This window comes from Strongylocentrotus purpuratus, unplaced genomic scaffold (genome assembly GCF_000002235.5).
Source record: "Strongylocentrotus purpuratus isolate Spur 01 unplaced genomic scaffold, Spur_5.0 spur5_scaffold_6, whole genome shotgun sequence".
Classification (NCBI taxonomy): domain Eukaryota; kingdom Metazoa; phylum Echinodermata; class Echinoidea; order Camarodonta; family Strongylocentrotidae; genus Strongylocentrotus; species Strongylocentrotus purpuratus.
The window spans coordinates 17,422,600-17,446,410 of NW_022145612.1; the positions used below are offsets into that span (position 1 = coordinate 17,422,600).

The 23,811-nt window shown below is 35.5% G+C and overlaps 1 protein-coding gene across 1 annotated transcript in view; it reads right to left on the reverse strand.

Moving 5' to 3' along the window:
• Window positions 1-17,547, reverse strand: part of LOC574982 (beta-1,3-galactosyltransferase 1) — a 28,825-nt gene extending 11,278 nt beyond the window's left edge. The window contains exon 1 of the mRNA XM_030972310.1: window positions 17,372-17,547. The gene's annotated coding sequence lies outside the window, so the exon portion shown is untranslated. The remainder of the gene's footprint in view (window positions 1-17,371) is intronic.
• Window positions 17,548-23,811: the final 6,264 nt, after the last annotated feature.

Here is a 23,811-nt window from a genome sequence, read left to right on the forward strand (position 1 = left end):
CTCAGTACTAAAAAAATCTAAAATTTTCATTTTCCCTCAAGAAAAATTTCAACCATACATGCACCCTAAATATAATAATTGCAAATATGTTTCTATACTCCCCCTGCAAGGAACAAATATATATTCCGTCATCAATAACGAAGAAAACATGATTTTATGGAATATTATGCACAAAGCAAATGAAGGAGAGCTCGTATAATAAGTCACAGAGTTGCCAATTTGTATTTGATTGATCACAACTTCAATAATTCATAACTTTCTTATTTTCATTCAGAATTTGCTCAAACTTTCACTCACCTGATTTTCTTATTATTCTGCCTCTATCGAAACAAACTTATTTTGGGGGTGGACTTTCCCTTTAAGTGTACGTAGCTTTACTATATATATATATATATTAGTGTGTAAAACACCCCGTCTCATTCGAGTACTTTGTTTTCACCGACTTTAAGGTACTCACGGAACCACCGGAAGAAGAGCAAATGGCTTATCGTGTCGGTGTTAGGCCTCCCGCGCGAAGCGCGCGGAAGCTTAGACGTTTCCCTAAATTATTAGGAAAAGAAGACGATTTATTGTACCGTTCTCGACTTGTCTAAATTAAGTTAACGTAACGAAGTCTACGTATCACCTATTGATTTCGTCAAGATTTTTATTATTTATTTATTATTATTCTTCCTCGAATTTGTTCCCAGGATATCTCAAGACTGAATGAAGCCATTGTTATGAATCTTTCAATGATGATAGATCTTAGTCTAACTGCGTGACTTTTCAAAGACTCAAAGTCATCGTGACGTCATCCAGATGCCATTTTGTGAAAATCAACTTATGATCATATCTTCATAACAGAAAGCCATTTCTCATTCATATTTGTCATGATCAAGGTCAATATTTGTCGGGTCAATTTAAGGTCAATAAATGCGCGCAAAAATGCACGTACACGTAGGCGCGCGCATAAAATTTTAAATTGCTCAAAATCGTCTTAAATTTTTTTTGCATATGTTTCAGGCCATTATAAGCATTTCATAACAAAAATCACGCAAAACACGCATTTTTGCACGTTTTCGTTCGTCACAGCCGATCGAAAAATAATTTCTCCGCAAAAGCTTTGGACCGAATATCCTTCATATTTTTCCGGAAAATTTGATACCATGTTTAGCTCTTTATCACTATTAAAAACGGAATGAGCGTCCGTTCAAGATAAAATATTGTAGTTGGGGCAATTGTCTACAAGATCAATACACACAAAATTTCATTTTAATGACGTCATCATAGTACAAAATTCAATTAAAGGCCACATGTCGAGTTTGCTCAATTTGCGTGTTATGTCTATGGAAGGTGAATTTTGTTCACATCATGAATCTACATGACATTCATCTTTGAGCACTATCTATCTTATTTGTGCTCTGTTTTCTCCCAAATTTGGGTATGTTATAGCTGAGACCATGGGCATTGTAATGCTTTATCCAATTTCATCTTTACTTTATGTATAGATTTCTCTCAAACTTAGATTAATGACAGTACGCCACTATTATTCAATGTGTCTGGTTATTCATTTATACATTCTAATCGTCTAATATGTTTAATAGGTCATAACTTCTATAAGTGCCCGGATAATCCAATTTCTTTTAATAAGTGGAATAAGTGGATTAAGTATGAGTTGTATATATTATTCCATACATCTTTTTGGCTTATCGGATTTTCCGATATCATCATATTGCTCGTTTAAGTCAAAACTTTTAATTTTAATTGATTAAGTAATTAATGACAATGCACGTTGGACCATATATGTATCATTCATCTTTATTCAAATTTCTCAAAAAAATTATTGTGTTGTTGCTGAGGTTATTTTTTTAAATTACTTGTGACATATATTTTCCATTTTGTTGACGGGATCATGACGAAATTTGTGGTCAAAGACGACGAGTCCAAATCAAACTTCAGTTTTTACATGCACTTGCGATGACGATCGAACTCAAATGATCGCGGTACAATTTTAAACGTCCCACAGAAGTCTGCCGTCACTATAAACGCGTCTTAGACTGGTCTTCAATTGTGCTTGTCATCAATTGTCTTACCGCTGGTGACTTGGAGATGTCTTTTCTCTAACTGCTTTTGATTTTTGTTTATGCTTCAAATTTGTCAGATCAAAATTGGATAAAATGACCCTTCGCAGGTCTGATCTTAAATTTATCGACCTTTGATACTCCAGACCTACAGGCAAACGATTTAGATGACATATTTTATGATCCACGGGCAGTGGAAACTACCTCGCACTTTTGGTCATCTTAATGTTTATTCTTTGCTCAAGGCCCCATTTCAATTCCAAATTTCCAACGTTATATAAATTACACGAGGGTTTGTATCTTTCTACAAAATACACGATGAACAATTAGCCTGAATGAATGCAGGTATTATTCGATGGTCAAAAGTTTGTAAAACGACTTTGAATTAAAGGGAGACAAAATCTTTTCTCAAAGTTTGTTTGTTGATTCAGGGAAGCAGGGTGCGATCCAGCCGGGGGCCGATTCTCAACAACATGAAGCAAATAGTAAGCATCTAAAAACTTCAGATGCCTGTTTGATTATAATTTAAATTTGAGTGTACGCCTCAATCATAATTATATAGAGAATATAACCACTTATTTCGCTGAAACGATTCTCCTCCTCCCCGTTCTTCTTCATCTTCTACTTCCTAGTAGTAGTAGTTGGAGTAGTAATAGCAGCAGTATCATAATAATCATTGTTATATTTATAATTACAGTAAATATCGTAATTATAATCATTCTTATGGATATTTGTATGCTTGTTCTTCTGATCATAATTATCGTATACACAATACGTCCTGTGCCAAGAATTTATTGCTATGATACATCCAAGATGTCTACCAAAACTGTCAATTCGTTGCTGAAATAATTAAGCTAAAAGAAGAAACATTAGAATTTCTACTTTAAGTTGAAATAAATTATATAGGAGAAGTAAATAGAGAATACAATCATGATTTTGGAACTAGGGGATTAACATGGATGGACATAATGCACTAGTTTACATGACCACATTATCTCTTATTCATTCTACCTCCGGGGCTGTATTTAAGCGTTTTGTAATTTATACTAATCATTACTTCGAATGTGTCCAAGCATTGAATTTTGATAACCTTGTCGAATCAAAGCTTCAACTTCGCAATAATGAAAATAAAGTTAGTTTTTAAAATCAATGAATATCTACTTTAATACTATTATGACGTGCAGTAACAAATTGAAATTTCAGAACTCATGATAAATTCGTTTAACAGTTGATTCCACTTGATTCTATTGTTCGGGTTATTTAGCAGAACGAGATAGAAATTGATATTCTCATGGCTAACGACTTTGCGTTAGTACAGTAGTTATTCATCGTCTCTACAATGCTATTTGAACAATATTTGGTGACAAAAGACGGCATTTCTATGTAGCGTCAAAAGCCGTCAAATAACGAAAACATGGCACTTAAAAAGATCCTTAGTACTGGGTCTGATTTAAAGGAAACTTAATTTGAACCCGGCCATATTCTGTCTCTCTCTCTCTGTCGCTCTCGTTTGTCATTGCCTTCATTTTCCCTCGCTTTCTTCATTCTTACCACGGAATATGTAATGTGCATGCACGTGTATGCCTCAATCATTGAGAATATACTCACTTATATCGCTGAAATGATTCTTCTCCTACCCCTTTTTCTTCATTAATTTCTTCTTAGAAGTTGTAGTAGTAGTAATAGCAGCAGTATCATAATAATCATTATTATAGTAAGTATGTGTTATTGTTATTATTCTTATAGCTATTTGTATGCTTCTTCTTCTTATCATTATTATCGTATACACCATACGTCATGTGCCAAGAATTTATTGCTATGATACATCCAAGATGTCTACCAAAACTGTCAATTCGTTGCTGAAATATTATCAAGCCAAAAGAAGGAACATTAGAATTTCTATTTTAAATTGAAATAAATTATATAGGAGAAATAAATAGAGAATACAATCATGATTTTGGAACTAGGGGATTAACATGGACATAATGCACTTGTTTACATGACCACATTATCTCTTGTTCATTCTACCTCCAATGTTTTCAGACTGTTTTCAAAACAATATCATGTTTGTCGATCATAGTTCTATGTAGCTTGATGCCTCATGGTAATTTAATCAATCTAAGCAACAATTTCAGAATTTTTGCGACAATCGTTCGCCATTGCTGCTCTTCAATACTATTATGACGTGCTGTAACAAATTGAAATTTCAGAACTCATGATAAATTTGTTTAACAGTTGATTCCACTTGGTTGATTCTATTGTTCGGGTTATTTAGCAGAACGAGATAGAAATTGATATTCTCATGGCTAACGACTTTGTATTAGTGTTCATCGTCTCTTCAATGATATTTGAACAATATTTGGTGACAAAAGACGGCATTTCTATGTAGCGTCAAAGACAGTCAAATAACATAAACATGGCACGTAAAAAGATTCTTAGTACTGGGTCTGATTTAAAGGAAACTTAATTTGAACCCGGCCATATTCTGTCTCTCTCTCTCTCTGTCGCTCTCGTTTGTCATTGCCTTCATTTTCCCTCGCTTTCTTCATTCTTACCACGGAATATGGAATGTGTATGCACGTGTATGCCTCAATCATTGAGAATATACTCACTAATATCGCTGAAATGATTCTTCTCCTACCCCTTTTTCTTCATTAATTTCTTCTTAGTAGTTGTAGTTGTAGTAGTAGTAATAGCAGCAGTATCATAATAATCATTATTATTATCATTGATATATTTATTATTATAGTAAATATCGTAATTATAATCATTATTATAGTAAGTATGTGTTATTGTTATTATTCTTATATTTATTTGTATGCTTCTTCTTCTTATTATTATTATCGTATACACAATACGTCATGTGCCAAGAATTTATTGCTATGATACATCCAAGATGTCTACCAAAACTGTCAATTCGTTGCTGAAATATTATCAAGCCAAAAGAAGGAACATTAGAATTTCTATTTTAATTGAAATAAATTATATAAAAGAAATAAATAGAGGATACAATCATGATTTTGGAACTAGGGGATTAACATGGACATAATGCACTTGTTTACATGACCACATTATCTCTTGTTCATTCTACCTCCAATGTTTTCAGACAGTTTTCAAAACAATATCATGTTTGTCAATCATAGTTCTATGCATCTTGATGCCTCATGGTAATTTAATCAATCTAACCAACAATTTTAGAATTTTAGCGACAATAGTTCGCCTTTGCTGCTCTTTAATACTATTATGACGTGCAGTAACAAATTGAAATTTCAGAACTCATGATAAATTTGTTTAACAGTTGATTCCACTTGGTTGATTCTATTGTTCAGGTTATTTAGCAGAACGAGATAGAAATTGATATTCTCATGGCTAACGACTTTGCGTTAGTACAGTAGTTATTCATCGTCTCTACAATGCTATTTGAACAATATTTGGTGACAAAAGACGGCATTTCTATGTAGCGTCAAAAGCCATCAAATAACGAAAACATGGCACATAAAAAGATTCTCAGTACTGGGTCTGATTTAAAGGAAACTTAATTTGAACCCGGCCATATTCTGTCTCTCACTCGTTTGTCATTGCCTTCATTTTCCCTCGCTTACTTCATTCTTACCACGGAATATGTAATGTGTATGTGTAGGCCTCATTATGTTAATTAGGGTCAATGGTCAAATTGTCTCAATATATCTTCCATACATCCATAATTATCAAGGCTAAACAGTAGAAACTTGACATATGGATAGATCATAATGGGAGAAGCATTTTATATAACAATATGACATCGTGAAAATGCATTCTTCGTTACGTAAATCATTAGCATACGTATCACCTAATTCGTCAAAGTGACGAATTAAAGTCTAGTGTTATTTTTGTAATTATCAGGTGGGCTGTATATCGTACAGACCACCTTATAATTTCGTTAGAATTGCCTTTGTTTATTTATTTATTTATTATCAGGTGGGCTGTATATCGAACAGACCACCTTATAATTTTGTTAGATTTGCCTTTATTATCAGGTGGGCTGTATCTTATACAGACCACCTTATAATTTTGTTAAAATCGCCTTTATTATTCTTTATTGTCAGGTGGGCTGTATATCGTACAGACCACCTTATAATTTCGTTAGAATTGCCTTTATTTATTTATCAGGTGGGCTGTATCTAATACAGACCACCTTATAATTTTGTTAAAATTGCCTTTATTATTAAGTGGGCTGTATCTAATACAGACCACCTTATAATTTCGTTAGAATTGCCTTTATTATTTATTTTACTTATTTTAAACCACTTTTTTGTAAGCATGATTACTTGAAAATGGCTCAATCAAATGCCTTCAAATTTGGCACACATATGTATAGGCATATGTACAAAACACAATAACGTTTTCAACTATGACCTTCACTGATGACGTCATCTAGGCGCAATTTTGTAATTTTTTCTGAAAATCAACTCATGATCATATCTTCATAACCAAAAGCCATTTTTGATTCATATTTATCATGATTAAGGTCAATATTCGTCCAGTCAATTTCAGGTCAAAAAACGCGCACGTGCGCGTACGTCCGCGCGCAAAATATTAAAATGCTCAAAATAGTCTCAAAATAATTTTACATACGTTTTAGGCCATTTTAAGCATTTTATAAAAAATCTCGCACACCCGCATGCGCGCGTGTTTTCGCGCGTTCTGGCATTTTGCAACAAAGAATCGCCGATTTTTCTTTGCCATCATATTTGGCACATTTTCCCAAGCATTTTGATACCTTGTTAACATATTTCTGACCATTAATAACGGAGTGAGCGTCCGTTTAAGATACACGTCCGTGCGTGCGAGCTCTTGTAATTATACATAGCATATATGGGCAAAAACATGCCTATACAAAATCCATTGTAGCTCTTTAGGATGTAAGGTGACCCCAAATTTTGTTTCATATTTTGTAGAGTATGAATTGGAAATATGATTTCTTGTCTCATTTGGCCCTAAATTAACTCATGACGTCATCATAATGGCCTTTGAACTCAAAATTCCAATTTGCATATTATGACATCAGCATATTTTTGGAAAATTGATTGTATCTCTGTAAATATTGATTGATTTTCTTCCAACTTTCGATATGTTCTAGCTGAAATAATTCACTACAAATGCATTACACATGATTTTTGATTTCGACAAAAGCATCATGGCGTATTTTTGCGATTAAAGGAGGAATATCAATTTTTCACTTTTTGCGTGTATTCTCTATGGGACATGACTTTTTTTCAAAACTGGATTCTACATTCCTGTCTTTCGCGAGCAAAATCTCCGTCGTTTAAAGCCCAAGTCCACTCCAAAAATAAGTTACTTTCAATAGAACCAGAAAAATCAGACAAACCAATCAAAAAAAGTTTGAGCAAAATCGGATGACTAATAAGAAAGTTATGAATTTTTAATGACATGAATTTTTTTTTAAATCACTACACAAATTGGCAACTCACTCATGAGTCTGTGACGTATGGTCCTCACTATCCACTAATTATTTTCTTTATATTGATAATATAAATTTCCTATTTTCACCCTAAGAATCTTATTTCTTCACACCAGCATCCAAGTTAGATTGTTAGTAATATGTTTTTGTGTGGATGCACAAATAAAGAGTAATTTTTGTCCAGTTAAATCATGAAAAATTGAATTTTGATAAACTATTTATATAAAAATCAATAATTATGAAATACAATATTCGGCAAATAGTATCAATTCTTCAAAATTCATAAAAGTTCTTGGGAAATGTCATGCACGCAATATGATACAAATCATTTTTATCTGGCAAAGACATGGGAAAATCAAGTTGTGGGGGATAAAAAGGGAAATTAATGGGATTAAACTATATAAAGCAATTGATAAGTTGTGAGGACAGTGACGTCACAAACTGATAACCATCTTGGCATTTTGTGTCGTGATTCTCATTGTTCCATAGTTTTACATACTTTTTCAAAAATTCATAACTTTCTTATTAGTTATCCGATTTTGCTCAAACTTTTTTTGATAGGTTTGTCTGATTTTTCTGCTTTTATTGAAAGTAAGTTATTTTTTGAGTGGACTTGTCCTTTAAGCTTCGTTTACGCTGAAATTTGAGTATGTTGTAGCTGAGACAATAAGCTATCTTAAATTTGCCCTTTATTTTGTCTAAAATTTTAATTAGACCAGCCCACCTATACTTGTTCAAAACAAGTATTACAAATCTAGTTATTATTATTGTCATCAACATTCATTCATTTCATTTCATCTACATTATTTCATGAAATGCATTCAGAAAATGAAGAAAAAAAAAGAAACAAAAATAACCTGTGAAAAAAAAATATTTTCGGCGAAGCATTTGTCGTAGTACTAGTAGCATTTGTATTTTATGGGACACTTTTTGGGTGGAACAATTCGTCCTTGTTTTCACGAAAATCGTAACGCAAAGTGAATGCAATTTTTTTTCACTACCGTCACTTCGTGAAAACAGCGACGAATTGTCGGCAGAGCAAATGTCGGCGGAGCAAATGTCGCGTTTTGCGGAGCAAATGTCGGCGGAGCAATTGTCGGCGGAGCAATTGTCTGCGGAGCAAATGTCGGCGGAGCAAATGTCGGCGGAGCAAATGTCGGCGGAGCATATGTCGGCGGAGCAAATGTCGGCGGAGCAATTGTCGGCGGAGCAATGTCGCGGAGCAATTGTCGCGTTTTGCGGAGTAAATGTCAGCGGAGCAATCGTCGGCGGAGCATATGTCGGGTTACCAAAAATTGTACCTCAAAGGGCAAGAATATATCTCATTTTTCAGAATTCCTACACTTATTCTTTGGGTTTAGGTTTCCTTTATTAATGACACATATTTGTAAAGCTTAGATCCTCCTCTTTCATTTGCAACTCACTCACTCATGCATGAAATATGCATCATATGAGTTGCATTAACTGCAAGAAGAGGATCTAAGCTTTATATGTGTCATTTATTAATTATAATTGTGATTAAGTTATGATAAAACATCAATAATTCTCGGTTTCGTTTTTTCTGGGACACACTGTATAGACTGAACCCGGTAAAAATGGGAGGTTTCTGGCTGTATATCTCATGAAGAAATAACTGTACTGCCAAGACAGCAAACTAATATTTATTTTTCGGGGGCTACTTTTCAAGCTAGCCTGCATGAAAATAACATTCTAAAATTTGTTTTGCATTGAACTCTATGCAAATTTATAGGGGCTCTTTTAGGCATTTCGGGGGCTACATGTAATTCGCCCCGAGCCCCCATGTATTTTTTTCACTGTATTGCACATTGCCCTTCTGGCCTATAAAAACCCAGAATTTTGTCAGAAGTTGCCTAGGCAACTACCCATATATACACAACAGAAGAAAAGAAAAGACTCTGCATGGAGAGTGGGTTTTTTAAACTCCTACAAAAACTCCAGTTTTTGAAGAGTAAATGCTTGATTTAAAATCACAGATGAATTAGTCTATGTTTTTACTCATGTGTCTCTTTTTACTTCTGTGCTATCGCATGCAGAGCAGCGACAAGTCCGTGCATGTGCACTACCATACTAAAAGAGAAAATAATAAATAAAACAGAATTAGCAAACACCAATGTTTTCACACAAAAAAAGGCCTGGCATAAGGACAAAATTTCTGTTGCTCGAATGAAACCTGCGACCTTTGCATCTCCTGTCAAGTGTACATGTACAAAGGACTTGGCTACAACTCAAAGAATAGCACCAAGCGAATCCCACGAAGACAATTTAAAAACTGATATTCTTAGTAGGTCCATGCTTAGAGCATGTCATCAACGCCTAACAATGCCATGATAATAATCCAGAAAAGAGCCCTGCGAATCATTCTCTCTGACCAATACATGAGCAAAAACAATGCCCTCCAGGCAGGAGACAGAGCTAACAACACGACAGTGAAAGATGAGTTTATTCCTACAATTTGCAGAATTGCTTCAGAAGGGGCATTTACACTGCAAGCACAAACTGTCAGTTGTTCTCACAGTCTGGAGTGTTGTCACATGTGTGATGTGTGCTCTGTTCTGTGAACTTACTTGTGCTCTTTTAAAAGAATCCTCAGATTGAGCAATCGTTCTTATTCAGAAAGCAATATGCCAATATTATTGAGTTTGAAGTGCACTTCAAGAATGGTGAAAGAATCCATCTTGAGCAAAAGGACTAATCCTTCATTCAATGGGAACTCTGGCTATTCATTGTCACCTACATGTACAATGTACATAAAAGTGTCTCTTGGCTCCAGTATTCTTGAGGAAGCAGGGAAATAACTGTGTGTATAATCGCTCGGCTTGGGAAAGTCCACATGAGTGGATAAAAGCTGGCCTACTAAATGATAAGGTTGGTAGAAGCTTTAAGCTTCTGTTTATCATAAAAGAAACATTTCAAGTTTCTTAGGAAAATTCAAATCAATATACCGGTATATTAATAATTGTGTGTAAAAATTATTGATATTCATGGACCTACATGTATGACTACCTAATGTGGCAGTATAGGCAAAGTGCTGATGGCCTTAAATATATTATCCAGGCAAACATAAACAATTATCCACTTTTACAGGTTATTACACATTGAGGCATCAACAAATAAGTCCAAAAGTCCAAAACAGAACAAAAACAAAAAAATGAAAGCTACACGTCAAGAAAAGTCGCAAAGTTCTGACCAACTGATATGCACATTTTTCAAACAGCTATTTTTATGTATAAATATGTCTCCAACTTACTTCCTAAGTCCTTTCATGATTTTTATATTCATAATGTTAATGTACATTCGTACCCCACGAGGCACTCTATGGATTTTCATTTAACTAACCCTAACATTGTTTTGGCACAAAAATCAATCAGACACAATGGACCCGATGTGTGGAACTCCTTACTTATAACATTAAAATTATGTACAACACTTGTTTCCTTTAAAGTGAAGATGAAAGAATATTTATTGATAAGGTATGAAAATTAGATTTTGGTCATAATATACTACATGTACTTTGTTTTAATATAAATATTCACTGTTTATTTGTATATAAAAAGGAAATTATTTGATAGAATGAGGAGCTCACGCAGTGCACTCTTCACTTTGCACAGCACTCTCTTCACCCGCTCTTTCTTCCTGTCTCCTATCCTCCTTTTGTAAGGCCGGTATCATATCAAGCTCTGCTTACGATATCGGTCTTCTGCATTCTTCCCCTTTTCTTTCTTTTCAAATTAATTGTACTATTGATTATTTATATTTATTAATTTGTGAATTACTACTTGTATTACTTATCATTATATTGCTAAAATGTATTCATTGTTATTTTTGTTATTGTTTATGGAAAATGCAGAAATAAAACTTGAAACTGAAACTGAAACTGAAACAGCAATATTAACATTTTGTTCGTTAAATCAGGAAGTATGTACTGGTACATGTACAGTACATGTTAGCTTCATTATACTCAATGTTGTGGAACAAGATATTCTAATTTATCCAGAGAAAAAGATAGAGAGAGAAAGGAAAGATGAGGAGAGAGAAAAAGAGAAACTGAAAGATATATAGGGAGATAAAGGTACAGTGCACATGATAACAACGGTACAGGATCAATGTGTCTGTGAAACGTTTGTGCTCTTGGTTTTCAATTAAAATTAATCACACACATTCATTTTGATGTACAATAATGTGCATTGTGAATGATTTTAGCCCTAAGGCTAAAGCCGTTTCATCTCATTTAACAGCAAAATGTCATATCGCTCTCTGCAGCCAGTTTGGAAAGATAGTGGAAAGAATAGTTTTTGATTTATGCTTAGGCGCAAAAAAAATCTTTTTTATTTCCCCCCTGAAGGCAGAATGATTCAATGTTGGAGTGAACTTCGACCTTATTTATTGTAAACTTCAAACCATGGACCCTACTACGAAGGTCCATGTTCAAACAATACCAGCTGCCCTCCCACATGCCTCGCGTAGCCATAGCCAGCATTAAATGGAAAAACATGTAATTGATAACCTACTATGTACAGTATTACTAATAAAGCCCAAGCAAATGTTAGTTTTGAAATCTGGCCCACTTTGATAAATTATTTGAACCATTATTGCTCAGGCCAAGGAATATGTGTAGATGTACATGTAGGTCAGGCTCAAGCATTTCCTTTGAGCATATGATTGCACTACATGCACTGTACATGTAGGTAGCTGTAGCTTCCAAGCATAACAATTGCAAGGGGAAGAAATACATAATTTCCATCTAAAAAACTTACTACATATTTTTGTAAAATACATCTCCATTGACAGTTGACACCTTAATGTATTGAAGTTTCAAACCATGAAAAATATATATTCTATTCATTAAAGAATCACCGTAAATCTCCATGTATAAGGCGCACCTGTGTATAAGGCGCACCCTATTTTTGTTTTGTTTTTGTTTTGTTGTTGTTGTTGGTTTGTTGCCGAAAACCCACGCGAGAAGGACCTTCATTTAACATCGAGATGCAGTTAAAGGCGCTGATTTGCGCTTGTAAACTTGTCACAAATAATAGTAACAATGTCGTTTTTAGAAGAATGTGTAAGATCATTAATAAAAATTAAAAACAGTACCTAGGTCCTAGGATAGAACCTTGTGGTACACCATTTGTTATATAAAAACTAGATGGAATTTTGACTGCGCGCAGTCGAAAATGATGCCTCCGCCATAGAGCAATTTAAACAAGTTTGGAGTTTAAATCTCCAGTGCTTCTTGAGATATCATGATAACAATCTCAATGTATGGAATTTCATAAGTTGACCTCTGTGACCCTTGACCTTTGACCTACGTGCTCCAAAATCTAATCAGATTGTCTTCCTATGGTGATACACACTATCATTAAGTTTGAAGTTTAAATCTCCAGTGGTTCTTGAGATATTATGATATGGTGATACATACTATCATTAAGTTTGAAGTGAAAATTCTCCAGTGGTTCTTGAGATATCGCGATAACGATCTCAATGTATGGAATTTCATAAGTTGACCTCTGTGACCCTTGACCTTTGACATACGTGCTCCAAAATCTAATCAGATTGTCTTCCTATGGTGATACACACTATCATTAAGTTTGAAGTTTAAATCTCCAGTGGTTCTTGAGATATCATGATAACAATCTCAATGTATGGAATTTCATAAGTTGACCTCTGTGACCCTTGACCTTTGACCTACGTGCTCCAAAATCTAATCAGATCGTCTTCCTATGGTGATACATACTATCCTTAAGTTTGAAGTTTAAATCTCAAATGGTTCTTGAGATATCGCGCTAACAAACTCAATACAAGGAATTTCATAAGTTGACCTCTGTGACCTGTGACCTTTGACCTACGTACTCCAAAATCTAATCAGATCGTCTTCCTATGGTGATAAATACTATTCCCGAGTCTTAAGTTTAAATCTTAAATGGTTCTTGAGATATTGTGATAACGGTCAAACGGGACGGACGGACGGACGTACGGACGGACGTACGGACGGACAACCCGAAAACATGATGCCTCCGGCACCACCTTCGGTGGCGGAGGCATAAAAATTGAGGAATTATTATTATAAACTACATATTGAGATCTATTAGAAAGATTACTTTCAAACCAAGATGACAGACAAATTTTAGTGTTGTTGTAGTTTCCGAGTGGTGAGTCAACACACTGATTACTGAGCTGGGAGACATTGCCAGGCATAGCGCCATAAATCTAAACGAAAAAAAAAAAACTTTTTTTTTCTGTACCTGTGTATAAGAAGCACCCCCGACTTTCAATTTTTTTCGGCGGCAAAAAAGGTGCGCCTTATACACGAAGATTTACGGTACATTTCCTTATATCCCTCATTGAGCTAAATCAGAAAAAGTTTGAGCAAAATCGGATAAAGTTTGAGCAAAATCGGATAACTAATAAGAAAGTTATGAATTTTTAAACACATGAAAAAGTTTGAAAATCACAAACAAATTGGCAACTCAGTCATGAGTCTGTGACGTCATTACCTCACTATCCACTCATTGTTTTCTTTATATTGATGACATAAATTTCAAATTTCCACTAAAAAATCATATTCCCTCATAGCAGCATCCAAGTTATTTTGGCAGCAATATGTTTTTGTGTGGATGCACTAATATCTAGAGTAATTTTTTTCAGTAAAATCTGAATCATGAAAAATGTGAATTTTGATAAACTATTTAATATATGAGAAATGAGAATCAATAATTATATGCTATATTCAGAAAATAGTATCAATTCTTCAAAGTTCATAACAGATTTTGTGAAATTTCATGCAAGCAATATGATAGCCTACATATCATGTAACCTGGACAAAGGCATGGGGAAATCAAGTTTTTGGGGATATAAAGGGAAATTAATGGATAAATATATATAAAGCAATTGATAAGTAGTGAGGCAGTGACATCACAAACTGATAACCAAATTGGCAATTTGTGTAGTGATTTCCATACTTTATCAAAAATTCATAACTTCCTTATTACTGTAGTTACCCAATTTTACTCAAAACTTTTTTTGATTGGGTTTGTCTGGTTTTTCTGCTTCTATTGAAACTTAAAAGTAAGTTAGTTTTGGTGTGGACTTGGACTTTAAGAGCATTATTACTTATTATGACCTCAATTCAAGTCAAACAATTTATTTTGGTTCTTGAGTTTGGCCTTTATATTGGTCTTACTGAAAAACCATTGCTCGAATTCTGATCACATTATATTTGAGTATGGGCACTAGGGCAGCTGTTACAAAATGCACAATGTTTATCAGTAACTACATGTATTAAGAATTCCAGATCTAAAAAGGCACAAAGCACCTCTGTCCAAAATGGATTAGGTGTGAAAATGGCCAATTGTTTGTAATCCTCGGATCCCATATTAATTAGAGAGAATATGACAGAGGCAAAAATGAAAGAAACATATGATTAAAGTTTTGATCTAATGAGTCACTGATAAATTTTCTGATCCATGATATATTAAAGGTAATACAAAGTTTTGGTATGGGGTTATGAATTTGGTTCAAATGAACATATTGGGATATGCGATCCTACAATATTCAGTGATCGTTGTCGCGGTTGAAATCAAGTCTAAAGTTATGAAATTGTACATAATAAACTCTTTATGTTGTATAGCTCCCTCTCAAGGTCAAGATACTAATTAAGCTATAAAACAATGTTTCTTGACTAAAATTGACCGATTAGCTATTCCCATTCGAAAATTATATATCACAACTACATATTCTGAGATTTTCATGGTCGCAGCTCAGATTGAACGGCCGTAGGCGCTATTTGAAATTTATAAAAATTTACCGGGAGCACTGGTAAATTTTTATATATTCAATTTTTCTCAAAAGGTAGAATTTTTAAGGGGCTACATTTTCTAGCGCTTATACCGGTAATACATCTACAAGGGCATCCAAATATATCAAAATTATAAAGAATCACTATCCACCCAATTTTCAAAATTTTGTAGAACTTTGCAGGAATTATGAATATGTCATGTACATGTATGTCCTATCTATGAAATTTAAACATTAGCAGTGTCCTAATATTTAAATTATGCAAGGAAACCCGTTTACTTGCTAGACTTCTCTGTCAGGCACTATTGAGTGACTAACTGGCTTTTTTCATCTTTGGTAATAACATATATAAAATGAGCTGTAAAAGGGTACATGAACATTTGTCTACATAAATAACCCACTTCTTGTAATGGCCAAAATTAAACTGATAGAATCTTTGCGTAGCATAAAACTAACGACCAATCGGTACAATGGTCTGAAAAATCAGAATATTACTCACTGGTTCTATAGCTCCTAAGTCGATTCAACAACTAATAGTCGTTATTTTCCCACTTAAAGACATTTTCAAGCCCCCCCCCTTCTTTTAGGGACGTTTTAAATTTGTATTGTCTTTCAAATGCCGTTGGAATTTAACCATTTCATTTTTTTGGCCTGCAAATTTGACATAGTACCTTTAAGAGATTTTATATGTATGAAAGTATCTGTCATTTTAACTCCACCTTCCTTATAAAAATGACACATTTGTTTTCTTCTTATTCTGTCAGACATGTACATGTAAACAAGACAAAACACTGATTTGCCTCATTAATAATTTGTGAGTTTGGTTCTGGAATTGATAGAAACAGGTACACATACATGTACCAGTAGTTCAATTTTGCTATAAATAACGATTTAACAATGGTTACACATCCTACAGTCAAGGGGTCAATGATCTCATCAACCACAGGGTCATTCAAATTTTAATTTCTTTGATCTTTTCACAGTAATTATGTTCGGCCATCTGTGATAATTGTACCAAAAAGTTCTAAACCTAGGTACCCCAAGGCCAAGTAACCTTCAGATATCCAGTTCAATATTTATTGGTGTAAAATATCTGTTTTAATCTGAGACCTGTGCTTCCCGATCCACAATAAATTTAAGTTAAGTAGACCCTAGGGCCTAGCCTATTTTCAGTATTGTGGAGTAGTAGACTCTACTTAACTTAAGATTTAAGAAACCTATTTTTAGTATTGTACTAGTCGATCAGGGAAGCACAGGGGGGCGTTTCACAAAACTTGTCATCAATGACAAATGACAGTTTTTGTTATAAGCTACTGAAATCCTTGCTTCTGAATGGTTGTCAGCAGATTTGTCACTGATTTTTGGCATTTTTCATTGAAAAAAGGCTTTGTAAAACGGGCCCCAGGTCAGACATTTTCCACAAATACAAATTTAACCGGATATCTGAATGTTAGATCTATTTGAGGTAGACTCTACACCTACTGACCTAGATCTAGGTTAGTTCAGACTTTACTACCTCTGGCTCTAGATCTAGTACTAGTACGGCTACTACTAGTACTAGTAACTTAGTCTAGTACTAGCAGACTAGTACATCATCATGATCATGTTCCTGCCCTATTCTCAGCCGGTCAGAAGTTACTCAGAACACATTGTTACAAATTTATGAGTTTGACTTTGAGTAACTAACAATGCCAAAGGCAAAGGCAAACGATTGTCATGTATTAAATAGCATGCCTAAACTGCACAACCGATGTGTATATTCATCATTGGGGCAACACCGTCTCAAAAAGACCATTGAAGACAAATATATACACAACACACAACAGGGATTATTGAACATGCACAAGACATAGCAGAGGCAGAGGCATAGCACTGGCAGCTTGCATAATACACTCAACGTCTCAAGCAGCTAGTATACCAGTGGCAGCGCCAGACTCAGTCAGAGCTCTGCAGAGCAAGCGTCGAAGATAAAGACTCCATCTCATTCTCACTTCAATTCAGTCGATTCTCGCTGAATCATGAAAGCATTCAATCTTACCTAGCTCGCTTCATCTCCTTTCTCGATTATAAGACCAGCTGAACACAAAACAACATCCTTTTTCACCTACAAAATAACGAAATTCATGTTCTATGCATCTCGTCACTCCAGGCCAGCAAAGCATAGAGGGTCAATGCCAATATGCGTATCATCTCGCTCGTCTCGTCATGATCGCAAGCAAAGCATGCAGTACGTAGCGGCGCGCGGTTGTCCGGTCGATACGGTACGGCCGCCGGGTAGCGTCTTTTTTTCCGTAAGGTAGCCACCCTGTCGCTGCATTTGATTGGCTCAATAGGCACCTATACCGGAGTGTTGGCTCAGTCAGTAGAGCGTCCGCCTCACAACCGCGAGGTCGTGGGTTCGAACCCCGGCCGCGTCATACCAAAAGACGTTAAAAGATGGGAGTTGTTGCTACCTTGTTAGGCGTTCAACAGTAAGGGATAGAGCAACGTCGATCTGGCGCTGCTCAGTGGCTGCCGGGCTCACGATCAATTGGGCAAAAAGAATTTCCGTTTCGGTTTAATAAAATTTGGAGTGGACTATTAGGCTATACGTCATGCGCTAGTCATCAATATTCATGATTTTCATTTCATTTCATTTCATTTTTATTTTTTCATTTCCAACAAAATACAATACATAATAACGAATACAATGTAAAATATATACAAAACATAGTTACATTGGTAATAAACAAATCTTAATAACAATTTATACATTTTAGGAAGACAAAAAAAAGAATTTTAAAATTTAATTGCATTTATATTTTGAGAAAATGGAGAGGTCCACTGAAAAGCAAAGCTTGTAAATTGTGGACCCCTCAGATAATAATGAGTGTGAACAAAATATTGAATACATAATCAATGAAAGAAGAATAGTGGCCAACAGAGAACATTTATTAAAACACGTAATGACTGTAAACAAGAAGACGTAACAAATTACATGACGAAGAAAGAACAGAAAAAAGAAGAAGAAAAAAGGGGGGGGGGGAAAAAGGAAAAAAATGCGGGCTGCGTTTGGAGGGAAGGAGAGTGAGAGAAAAGGAAAGTTGTAGAGATCGAGCACGAAATAGGGAGCGCACAAAATCCTTGAGATAGCTGAAACAAAAAGAGCAAGAACATGATGGCAAGTAGTTTTTTGTTTTGAGATGGGCTGAAGAAAAGAGGGAAAGAAAACAAAATTGGGAAGGAGATGTTCCAACACAGTAATTTTCTAAATATTAAAAGATTGTAATAAGGAAAATTTTAACTTTTTTTTAAAGCAATTAGTGAAGAGGAAGTTTTCAAATCGTTATGTAAAGTATTCCAAAATTTAGGGCCTTCAAAAATGAACGTGTTCTGTGCAGAACATGTTCTCAAAAGAGGTAAGTGAAACTCATCGGATTGTCGAGTGGGATATCTATGAACAGCATGGTTTTTAAGAAACATATCATTAAACACAGAGGGCAGTATACCTTTATTGTAATTAAACATAAATTTAAGTGTAAAGTCCTAGAAGGACTAAGGAAGGGGATAGAAAATAGAAGTGAAATAGAAAGGCGAGAAAGTGGAGGTTGGAAGGAAGAGTATCTTTCGGAAGTAAGTAAGTAATAAACCTTCCTCTACTGTTATTTTGATTATACACTGTTACATGCAAGATTTTTTTTTCCTTTTTTTTCTATGTTCATTGATTGATGTAACTCATGAAATGTCTTGTATCAAAGATCTTGTTTTATATTGCTTAATTTGATAATTTCTTGTTATGTGAATTTCTTGTTATGTGAAATTATGAGGAAGGAAATAAAATATCATTTAAAACAAAAAAAAATGAATAAATTGACCGAGCTGAAATAAGTACAAATCCTTAATTTTTAAGATTTTCAAAAAACAGAGGATCCGTATGGGAGCGTATGGGGGCTTTACAGATAATACGAATAACTCTCTTTTGCAGCAATAGAACTCTTTCCAACAATGTATGATGTGTATTGCCCCAAACTAGAAGACCGTAATTCAAATATGGCAAGATCAATGAAGAATACAGCATAAATAATGATGATTGTGGTAAATACAATTTTAGTCTATTAATAACACCAATATTGCGCGAAATGATTTTACAAATATTATCAATGTGTGGTTTCCAAGAAAGTTTATCATCGACTGTTATACCCAAGAATTTGGTAAGAGGGACATGTTTCAAAGGGGTATTGTTAAAAATAATGTCAGAGGGTAATGAATCCAAAGAGTTACTAAATAGCATGTAGTTTGTTTTCTGGAGATTAAGTGACAATTTATTTGCTTGTATCCATTGCAATATATTTAATAACTCGGCATTGATTTTATCAACCAGGACGTTTGGATTTTTGTGTGAAAAAAAAATTAGTATCATCTGCAAATAAAATAAACGACAGGGAGTTAGACGATTTACAAAAGTTATAAAAAGAGTAGCGGGCCTAGCAGACCACCTTGTGGGACACCACAACTAATATTGCATAATTCAAATGCATGATCGTTTAAGTGTACATATTGCTTTCTGTTAGAGAGGTAACTCCTGAACCACTCCGAGGCCTTTCCACGTACACCATAGTGAGATAGTTTGTAAAGTAAAATTTCGTGATTGATCGTGTCGAAGGCCTTGGAGAAGTCCAGGAATATACCTAAAGTGTGTGACGATGTATCAATTGCGTGGGCAACCTTCTCAACAAAAGACATTAAAGCATGAACGGTGATGTGCTTTTCTCTGAAACCAAATTGGAAGTTTAAAAATACATCATATTTTTTCAAAAAGGACATCATCCGGATATAGATTATTCTTTCCAAAACTTTAGAAAATGAAGATAATAAAGAAATCGGGCGGTAGTTACCCAAATCCAATTTATCACCCTTTTTAAATAACGGAATTATTTTGGCTATTTTCATAGAATTAGGAAATTTACCATGTAAAAGTGATATATTAAAGATGTAAACCAATGGATCTGCAGTAAAGGGAATAATGGATTTTAGTATGACATTATTGATTCCATCATACCCTGCAGGCGCGGATCCAGGGGGGGGGGCCCGAGCGTGCCTTGGCCCGACCCCCCCCCCCCGCAAAAAAAAAAAAAAAAAAAAAAAAAAAGAGAGAGAGAGAAGGAAAAGAAGGGAAAGAGGAGAGAAAGGGAAAAAAAGAAGAGGAAGAAGAAAGAAAAGAGGGAAGTAGGAGATCGGGGGGGGGAGGACTTCCCTCCCCCTCCCCCCCCCCCCCCCATTAAAAAAAATAAAAGAGAAGGAAGGAAAGGGAAAGAAAAAAGATAAAGAGGAGATAAAGGGAAGGACAAAATAGAAAGAAGAAAAGAAAAGAAGGGGGATATCAGTTGCAATTTTCCCGCCAACAAATTGTGGATCGAGGGGGGGGGGGCAAAAGACCATAGCCTCCCCCCCCCCCTCCCGTCCCCGCTAAAAAAGAGAGAAGGAAGGAAAAGGAAAAGAGGAGAGCTAAAAGGGAACAAAAAGAGGAAGAAAAAAAAGAAAAGGGAGAAAAGAAGCGGAGATCAGTTGCGGTTAATCCCGCCAACAATGTGTGGAGCGGGTTGGGGACCAAAATGACCGTGCCCCTCCCCCCAGCACACCTAAAAGAGAGATAAGGAAGGGAAGGGAAAGTGAAAGAGGAGAGAAAGGGAAAGGAAAAAAAAAGAGAATGAAGAAAGGTAAGGGATATCAGTTGCAATTTTCCCGCCAACAAGGTGTAGATCGGAGGGGGGGGGGGGCACTGGCATACTGATAGGGGAGGGGGGGGGGGGTTGGAGAAATAGAATTTAAACGTGGTTTATTTATAATTCCATAACGGTGGTTAACAGATAATGCTGAAATGAGATAATTTTCCTCACTTCATGCGTTTGTTGGAAAATGACAAATTCCTAAATTTACAGCCAGGCAAGAAAATGCTTCTTGAGATGCCTACATATCAGGGCGCGCGGAACGGCGGGGATCGGGATCCTCGAGCCCCTCCCCCCCCCCCCCCCACACTTTCTTTGAAAAAGTATATTAAAGAGAAATAGAAAGAAAGAGAGCGAGAAAGAAAAAATAGTTAACTGCCAGTGTCACATTATAATGGGGTATCAAAATATGCTCATCTGACCATGATTAAAATTAATGCCTAAAATCCTAAGGGCTCTGCCCCCTGGATTCCACCTAGGGCCCTAAGGCGGGCCCTTAGATGCTCATATGACGGTCATTTAATGCCTAAAACCCCTGATTTCTGGGGGCTCTGCCCCCTGGACCCCACGCCAAATAGTGTCCTGCTAGTGTCACAAATAATAAGGTATCAAAAATGCTCATCTGACCGTAATTAAACGCCTAAAACCCCTGAGCTTCTGGGGGATCTGCCCCCTGGACCAAACCAAGAGCCCTTAGGCAGGGGGGGGGGGAAATTGATTTAGACAAGGATTAAGAGTCGAGAACGGTACGACTAATCTTCCTCTTTCTCTAATGATTTAATGAAAAGTAAAAGCTTCCGCGCTTTGCGCGGGTGGGGGAAACTAAATTATTTTCGAGAGCGGAACAACGAATCGTCTTCATTCTCTAAAAATTTAATGAAACGTCGAAGCGGGGGAAAACTGAATTTAGACAAGGATTAAGAGACGAGAACGGTACAACGAATCGTCTTCTTTCTTTAATGATTTAATGAAACGTAAAAGCTTCAGCGCTTCGCGTGGGAGGGGGGAAACTGAATTTAGACAAGGGTTAAAAGTCATAACGGTACAACGAATCGTCTTATTTCGCTAATGATTTAATTAAACGTAAAAGCTGTATTCAGACGAAGATTATTTTCGAGAACGGTACAACGAATCGTCTTCTTTCTCTAATGATTTAATGAAACGTACAAGCTTCGCGCGGGAGGAAGGAGGGGAAAACTGAATTTAGATGAGGATTAAGAGTCGAGAACGGTACAACGAATCGTCTTCTTTCTCTAATGATTAAATGAAACGTAAAAGCTTCCGAGCTTTGCGCTTGAGAGGGGGATGAATTAAGACGAGGATTAAGAGTAAAAAACTGTACAACGAATCGTCTTCTTTTTCTAATGATTTAATGAAACGTAAAAGCTTCCGCGCTTCGCGCGGGAGGGGAAAAACTATTTTCAGACGAGTAGGCACGTACGGAAGAGGGGGGGAGGGGGTTAGGGGGTTGACCCTACCCCCTTCGGCTTTTTAAGTGCGTATTTTTGAGCAACCCCTCCCCCCTTTTCTGTGATTTTTTTTTTTTTTTTTTTTTTTTTTTAATTAAAAAAAAATTACAACAAATATGCCAATGGCTGACCTAAAAAAGGTGACCTCACCCCCCCCCCCCCCCCAACGGAACAAAATGTCAAATCTTCAAATTTCGAGACCAAAAAAAAAAAAGGGTCCTCTTTCCCCCCCCCCCCCCCCCCCCCCCGCTTATTTATTATTTAGCGGCTGGCTGAGTCGTTACGATTTTTTTTCGGACCAAAAAAAAAAAAGTGGGCCCCCCCCCCCTAAGAAATCCTGGATCCGCGCCTGTACCCTGAACTTTTCTTATCTTTCAGACTAGAAACAATTTTCATAATTTCTTGCCTATTAGTTGGAACAAAGAAAATAGAATTTGAATTGTGAGGGCCTAAAAACTCTACAAAATTTGTGTTTGAAGGCGGAATGTTTTTAGCGAGATTATCACCTATTAAAGAAAAATAAGTATTAAAAATATTAACTATATCTTTTGGGTCTTCAACAATCTCATTATCATTATCATTGATCTTATTTACCTCAGATTTATTATTAACTTGGTTCATTGCTTGTTTGATTACCTTCCAAGTGTTTTGCATATCATTTTTAAAAAGTTTCAAACGATTTACAAAGTAATTTCTCTTTTCTAATCGAATAATCCGAGTCAAAATGTTTTTATATGATGTATATTTTCCCCTTGATTGCTCAGTGCCTTTTATTTTATATTTATAATAAAGGTTATTCTTCCGATTTATTGATCGCAATAGACTTAGAAATCCAAGGGAGTTTGGGCGTTTTCTTATAACCATGTTTGACTTTTTGCTTCGGTATGTTAGCATCTAATTGGTTGTTTAATATACTAGAGAACATTTCATAAGAACAATTAATTTCATTTTCGGAATAAACACTATACCAATCAGTATTTTCGAGATCAGCGTCAAGGCGAGCTAAATTCTCTACAGTTATTTTACGTCTACTTGGGTAAGGACCATTGTTGTTAAATGGCTTTGAAACCGTGTAGTAAGTCACAATGGGGTAATGGTCAGATATGTCTGAAAGAATAATGTAAGAATCAAAATGTGGAGTAACATTAGAAAAAATATTATCAATTAAAGTAGCAGATGTATTTGCAACACGAGTTGGCTTGGAAATAAGTGGTAAGAAAGAAGCAGACAAAATTGTTTCGAAAATTCTTGAGAAACGTTGCTATGTAAGTGCTTTAACAGGTCTATATTAAAGTCGCCCATCA